The 8,593-nt window shown below is 28.6% G+C and overlaps 2 non-coding genes across 2 annotated transcripts; one reads left to right on the forward strand and one right to left on the reverse strand.

The window, feature by feature from the left end:
- The first annotated feature begins 6,406 nt into the window (after positions 1 to 6,406).
- Positions 6,407 to 6,480, forward strand: TRNAI-AAU. Its single transcript has one exon. It is a non-coding gene; the product is annotated as a tRNA-Ile (tRNA).
- Positions 6,481 to 7,690: 1,210 nt separating this feature from the next.
- Positions 7,691 to 7,764, reverse strand: TRNAI-AAU. Its single transcript has one exon. It is a non-coding gene; the product is annotated as a tRNA-Ile (tRNA).
- Between the last annotated feature and the right edge of the window lie 829 nt (positions 7,765 to 8,593).

Here is an 8,593-nt window from a genome sequence, read left to right on the forward strand (position 1 = left end):
TCCCCCGAGGCCAACGACAAATGCAAATTGTGGATACCTACGATTAACCATTAGAATCAAGTCATTAGTGAATAATATTATAATTGTGTACCTAAATAATGGTGACAATGGTGTATTCAAATAAAAATCTATTGACTATTTAATATTTATGATGACATAATCCAAGAAAACTTGAACAACTTGAACAATTTACTTAAACATTTTATTGACCGAAAATCGAGTTAAATTTTCTTTTTATATAAATGCATAATGTTATAAATTAAAAACAAATTACAATATTAGTAATTACTAAAACCTTTATAACTGATGGTGGTAGTTTTATTGGTTATTTAATATAACAATTTAATTAACCCAGAGATAGAACACAATGTTATTCGACTTAAAAATAAAAAAAGCTTTACAATAAGTCAATTACTATAATAATTATAATATTGAATATAACTTAAAATAAAAACAAAAATAATTGAAAAGTAAATTTAATAATAATGTACGTTATAATATTTTATTTTATTTATATCAATATAATAGAGGACACCGTACCCGCTATGTCTCCGTTTTAGTTATTAGTATTATTACTAATAACTTATTATTGATTACTAACGCATAACTACATACCAATTTTAAGTTTAAAATAATCAATTTAACTCTGTTATTTTTAATATTAGGACGAATTCATTTAAATCAAATTTTAATTTTAGAATATTATTGTCTGAGTCCCCACTAGGATTTTTGTATTTTAATTTTGAAGCAATGGTTATGACTTATGAGGATTTTAACTTATAAGATTGAGAACTTTTTGGAAATGTTAAAATAAACGCTCATAACTCGCTGCAAAATTGAAACATAAACAAACCTACTTGGGGTCCTAGATAATATTCTCAAAATTAAATTTTTAAAAAATCAATTCACTCTAACATTAAAAAGTGGGTAAGTGGATGCGCTCTGCTGTACAGTAGGTTACAAGTGGGTCACTGTAATGGATGGTGTTAAATTTGAATTCAATGATATAATATCATTGTATAAGAAAAACGATTTTGAGTGAAAACGGCAGTCATCCTACTATGATAATATTAAGGTGACTAAAGTAATTTACATATAATCTATCTACGTGGAACCTTGTTTTAAATTTTCAATCCTTAGCTATAAAAGTTGAACATTTTATAAATTTTTAACTACAAAATAATTATTACATTTTAAATTTGATAAATGTTGTCAAAATTCGAACTATAAATGCTTATAAAAAAAATTACCGACGACGGCGACTTCCTCTTAAGTTCTTCTTACTTTTTACGGAGTACTTACAAGTTACAGTAGGGTATATCATGAGAGTGTTGATTTGTACTTTCGACAGGACAGACGAAAACAATATATTCTTCAGAATCACATGAATTGTAGTGTGTGAGTGTGTCCCGAAAAAGCTTTAGTGTGATAACTGATAACTAGTAAGTATACCATTATTTACCATAGTGCAAACGCATAATCGCGGTTTCTATTTGGATGGCAGCCTTATGGTTGTGCAAACCAATAGTGGAAGTATCGTTCTCGTTGGTAAAATTTGACGAAGTTATTATAGTGGCAAATTTGATAGTTTTTTATTCCTAGAGCAGCAATATAAAGTAGGATAATACAATATTGTCATGTTGTGTGTGATTTTCGTGTCGTGTGCAACTCCTACAACTATTTTAAACATTATGGCATTATGGCTGTTGCTGATTTTCTGTTATGTACTTACACTCGCATTGTTCTACTTAACTGATATTAATTGATTTAATAACAATAAAGTCATTGTAATATTATTGTGTTGTTAGGTTGATTATTCATGATACAATACACTGCATTGAATACAGTAAACAATAATTCATATAAATAATAAATAAAACACTATACGTCACGAATTTAGCACAATGCTCATTTTTAATTTTTTTTTAATGCGGTCCGAAGAAATCCGAAACAATAAGAAATTATGTGACTGTAATAATATGGCCAATATGACTTTTTGGGAAATTCGAGTTGCAAAGGCATATAGCATAACATATTCCAAAAGTCTATACTTACGGTTTTCCTTGCACTGGACATCATAACTCAAGGCGCACGAGAGCGTGACAATTGATATATTGAAAAATAAAACTTTTGCCAGCGTGAAATAGCTTAAAAATAAAAACAATAGGTACAATTCTTAATTGTCAAAAGTCGGCGAAAAGTGAAATCGGCCTTTTCAGACACAGATTTATTTGTTGTTTCTGGTGTGCCTGTGTTCAGTGTTTTATCTACAGCCTATAGGTACATAATACTAACTCGGGAATTGTTTTGTTCATTTTTTTCTGCTATAAGTTTTATAAATATGACAATTTTACGTTGTAATGTTATTTATTATACTATAAATATACTGTTTCGGTGCCCCAAAAGATTATTTTTCTTTTTTTTCAATACTACCAAGTACCAAGCACCACTATACAACATAATGGTACCAGCCAAAACAATGTAGTATTATGTTGAGAATGCTATATACATAACTGTGCTCGAGGCCGAATCCAGACATTTTTCCGGGGTAGGTATTTTTCTCGCCTTTAATAATATATAAATGATAATGTAGGTATACATTATATGCTATGTACAGTATAATATTATAAACTATATCCACAATATGTCAATAGATATACATATAAATACGTATAGAGGGGGTTGAACATTACAATTAATGTATAGCCGTATAGCAGTCCTGTAAAGTATTTAAGTAAAAGTATTTGAGTAAAAGTATTCAAATACTTTTTTAAGTATCAAATAACTTTTTAAATACTTTCAGCATGAAGTATTTTGAATGGTATTTTAAATACTTTTTTTGTATTAAATACTTTTTGGTATTGAATATTTTGTTTTTTTATTTCGAACATTTTATTTTTATTCGAAATAATTGGTTGGAAAAATATTATTGTCAACTACAATAATAGAATAATAATTTTCTTTAATATTCTGTATTTCTGTGTAAGTCGAAGCCCAAAGGTTTGTGAAAACCAGATTTCTAAAAAAAGTTATTGAATAACAATATTCCTTTTAAAACTATTAGATAACTATTAGATTACCTACTACCTATGTGTTTATATTACGATAATTAGAAACCCACTTTAAAAACCAAAAGTATTTGAAAAGTATTCCAAATACTTTTTCAAAGTATTTGAGTTGTATTTGAAATACTTTACAATTAAAGTATTTAAATAGTATCTTAAATACTTAAAAAAAAAAAAATTTATTTGAGTATTTACTCAAGTACTTTTTAAAAGTATTCTTTACAGGACTGCCGTATAGTCGTATAGATATAATAATAAGTATTTTTTCTTTTAATATGATCGTCCTGATTCACCCCCCCCCCCCCTTTAATATCCTGTGTACGCCAAAGTAGATTAGATCATTTCATAAAATTACTAGCTACTACTATAAATACTGATATACTAAATTTCTTTTCAAAATAATTGGTGACCTTTATGGCTATATAGTAATAAGTAGTAACCACTAGTAAGTAGATACCTACAGTGTCGGCCTGGTACACAAAGGCATAGGCGCAATTTCAAATTTTGGCTGGGGGGCTGAATATATTATAGGCAAGCAGACTATTGCAATATAGCATATTAAAATTGTATGTCTTAGGTTTTTGGGGGGCTACGGCTAAGTTTGGGAGGCTTAGCACCCCAAGCTCCCCTCAATTTGCCCCTATGGGCCCCAGATGCATTTATACAGAGGGCCTCCAAAAATGTTATTTAAAAATGATAAAAAAAAAGTGTTAATAAACAGGTAGTACAAAATATTATATTTTTATATAAAATACACATTTAAGTTAACTACATAGTTATAGTAATTATTTATAATTCTAAAAAATCATATAAATAATACCTTGTAATATTATACAACTTGATATTTTTTAACGCGATTCAAGTTGTGTAATTGTTTTTATTTATATCAGTAATTTTTGATAAAATGATAATACTATAATAGAATTATCATTTTTGATGATATAATACATAATAATATTCAATATCCAATATTCATAGTACTATCGAGGCACCTCAACAAAAATAGGCCGCGGGCCCCTGACGCGTTCGTGGCCTATATAGCGGCTATGGCAAGCCGACACTGGAATCTACCTATCTAATATTCTATAATGACTACCTAATTATTAATATACAGTTACACACTTATACCTATAGGCTATGGGCTATACTAATACATTTAAACATTTTTAATATGAATGATTTGGTATTGTTTTGGAAACGTGATAGATGGGTGGAAGTCCAAAAGTCAAAACTAGGTACATGAGAAAATACTGATTTTTTTAGCGGATTTTACCAGGAAATAGTACGTTTCGTTCTATTCTGACGATGCCAATCAATTTATCGATGTTTTTCTTCATTAGAATCGATATCTAACTCGATTTTGTCAATTTTGGCAATAGTACGTTTTGGATTTCCCCATTCATACCTACTTATTATATCTTGTACAAAATGAATATTTTGTTCATTCCGGTATTATCGGTTATTACCGGTGATCAGGGTCGGATCTAGGGGGGGAAGTCGGGGATTTATCCCCGGGCGTATAATTTTCGTGGGCGTATTTTTAAGGCTTTAAATTTGTAAATTGAAAATGGACTTTAAAACATAAGTCAAAACTAGGTACAAAATAATATATTACAGGAAATGTGAAATATTGTGTATGCGAATAAAATATATAATAAAATAATTTTATTTTTAATCGAGATAAGTAATAACTAATAACATTGATTTAAAAATTAAAAAGGACAAATATGAAATAGGTACGCAGTGCCGCGGAAATACCCATCCGCAACTGTCTGCGGGAGTGTACACGCCTTAGTAAATCTTAGATTAATGTACTCTCCGATTAGTGACATAATAAAGTATGGTAAATGACATCGTTTTCTTGCATATAATATATTATGTAGATAGTTATTTAAAACTTTATCTTAAAAATGGCACTATTAATTGTAATTCATTGTTATGTAATTTTATGTTAACAAATATATATTTTTTCAAATAGGTACTGCATACAATTATGTACTACATAAAATGTTACTTAGGTACTACTGACTTAAATGTTTTCAGATTATTTATTTAATTACATGTTCGTAGGTTTAAATATACTGAACTAACCGGCGGTGATTTATATAATTGGATAAAATATATTATAATATTACAATTATAGTACAGTAGTTACTAGGGAGTATACCTACTGTTATAGTGGTACTCCTACTGTTTAGAGGCGCAACCAGGATTTATTCAAGGGGGGGGGGTCCAAAAAATGTATTTAACTACTGTTTTTCTGTCCTTTTCCTGAGTATATACATACATTTAATTTCTTAATAAACACAATTGACCAAGTTTAAGACCAATAAAAAAAAAACACACAAAAAATATTATTAACATTTTTAAATTTATATTTACAATGTATGTCAATTAATTATTATTGGATTCGACGTGTTATCAACAAAATACCTGATGTCCAAATCTAATCTAATAACTAATAAGTAATAATCAATCTAATCAATAAATTTCGATGAACATTTTACGGAAAATTTTAAAATAAAAATAAAACTATGATATAAGCCAAGGGGGGGGGGGGGGTCCGGACCCGGGGTCCACCCTCCTGGGTTCACCACTGCTACTGTTGTACCTAACCTATACAGGTACAATTTTCCAGTTTAAATAAAAACTTATATCCGGAGGATGAGCTAGTAGCTTCTGCCACCACGCTTTAACCGGCCGGCCCTAAATTCGTACCTAGTAGGTAGATATAAATGATAGAATAGAAGTGAAATAAGTGATTATAATAATGTTTTCCAATACAATTATCATAATATTTATATAATTGACAGTATTAACTATTAAGGTAGGCATATATTAAACACATTTAATATTTAATACAATACATTTTACTTTTACAATACAACGGAATATAATAAACATAATATTATTATGTGATTCTTTATCTCTAATTTAGTAATGTATGAACTATCTTATTTATTTATCAATAATAATTATTAATATTTTCTTCCAACATATAAAATATGTAAATAATTTTTGGGCTGGGCACAACTTTTTTTTACTGACCAATTTTCGTGACGCTTTGCTTATTGTCTTAGAAACGCAAATCAACAATAAAAACAAAAATAAAAATATTAACTCAATTCCTAACAAAATGTAGTATGCTACTATAGATACTTTTTCACTATTTAAACACATATCCATGATTCCTTAATTTTTTCTTCACAGGAAATATATTATCAAATATCAAGTATACTGTAGGTATAGATTTTGTTTTTCCGATTTTGTTTTTTTTTAGTTAGCTAGTTATACAATATTTTTGTTCTATTTGCTATGCAATATCGATTCCCCTCCACTCGGGCCCATTAGCTCAGTTGGTTAGAGCGTCGTGCTAATAACGCGAAGGTCGTGGGTTCGATCCCCCCATGGGCCAATCATTTTTTTTATTTTTTATATAAATTAAAAATGTGGTTACATTATGTTACATTAATTATTTTAATTTATATACTTTTTCTACACATTCGAGTACACTGAGTACTCTAAAAGTTCAGAAGTAACCTTATTTATCTGTTGTAAATCTATCTTGACACTCAGATGGGTCGAATGAATTTGACTTCTTCATATTATTATGTTTTCAAAACGTAAAGAAAAACTATATCGATAAACGATAAAACAAGACCGCTCTGCTATTCATTAGGGGTTACGTAGGCGTAATGTGTGTGTTGAATTTGAATTCAATGATATAAAATTGTCTTATACAAAAAATGATTCTGAGCGAAAACGGTCATATCACTAAGTATATTTTATGATATTATTGCTATTTATGATAATTTATTTTACCATAAATTAAATTGAATTATTTTTAGCCCAAAACAGAGTATTTGAAAATGTCATTGTGACTTGTGAGTATAAAATATAATAATATACTTTCAAGGTACCCACGAATAATAAATATATTTAAATTACGACAAAATAACCACAATTATTTAGTTATATCTATTTCTGTGTTTAAACATCTAATTTTGTCTAAATTTGAACCAAAAATATCTATAAAAAAAAAAAAAAAAAACCGTGTATATATTTTTAAGATTTTTTGGTTACAGTATGAATTATGTAATTGTTACTTATGAGAAGAAATGTTTTAAATTAGCTATAAAGTATAAGTATTAAGACATTAAGTTATAACACATTTTTAACTACAAAATAATTTTGTAAAAATTTGAATTTGAAATGCTTATAAAAAAATCGTGCATATATTGTAGGTACCTATATTTAATATTTTTGAACTTCTATTATAACCGCTAATAAGTATATCATGTCTGGGCTTTTTTTTATGAAATAATTATTATTGGAGATTGTGTGAAACTGACGCGATAATATTGCATTCGGATTTAAAAAATAAATACGCTTCAAGTACTTACCAATACTGAAGAGAGTTCATATTATATTAATTGTTCATTTTGGACGAGTGCCACAATGTAAAAATAAATTAAACGGTTTAAAAATAATAATACATAATATATTATTTATAATTTTTTGTGAAGCATACGAAATGTAAATTAATCTGTTAGACAATAATATTATTATATTAGTAGTTAATTTAATATTGCTTGAATCTAAATTGATACATAAAAAAACTTAGATGGCCCATGGGGGGATCGAACCCACGACCTTCGCGTTATTAGCACGACGCTCTAACCAACTGAGCTAATGGGCCAGACGACATGCCCCTGCAATTTTCGCTGAATTGACGAAGACGAAATAATAAATTTATCGAATATCTACAATTTTACTATACAAACACAGGGTTGACAATATAACGATCTTAAGTCGTTATATTTATATTAAATTAAAAAACGTATTTATGTGTTTTTTGTGTAAATTCAAAAATAAATGATATTTATGCATATTATGCAATATGCTTAGAGCCTTAGTAATTATAATAATTTGAGCGCACCGCGCACGGTAGTGCTCCATGCCAAGTTCCAGCAATGCCAGTGTATATTTACACGAACCAATTCACCCAGTTTTTCCAACCCATATATCTCTGTTTCCTCTTAAGATAAACTTTTGAAATTTAAAACACAGATTAATCTCGAATAGCTTAGGACGCTGTAAGAAAATGAGCCCTTAATATTGTGCCATTTCAAAATGGGAGGATTTCAAAATTTGCAATATTGTTACTAACTCAGTGTCTCACTGACTCATCATCAAAATTATAAGATACTTCCCGTATAGGTAGAAACGTGAAATTTGGCACAAATTTTTACAGTGTAACTAAAGGGAAAAATCTAAAAATTGAAATTTTTTCAAAATTAATGTTGCTTCAGAGAGTGTATTTCTAAACGCATGAAGTGGTGCGCTATTAACACGTATAAATGTTTTCTTTTAAACAGCGTGGCGTTACAATATGGTAATAAAAAATTGTTTGTATAGTTGATTTATATATATATTTATAAAACATAACACTCAAGATTCTCGTGTGGTCAAGCATACGTGGCCCTCTCCAGGGTGACAAGCCTCTGGGGAGTTAACTTTATTAATTT

Source organism: Acyrthosiphon pisum, chromosome A1 (assembly GCF_005508785.2).
Source record: "Acyrthosiphon pisum isolate AL4f chromosome A1, pea_aphid_22Mar2018_4r6ur, whole genome shotgun sequence".
NCBI lineage: Eukaryota > Metazoa > Arthropoda > Insecta > Hemiptera > Aphididae > Acyrthosiphon > Acyrthosiphon pisum.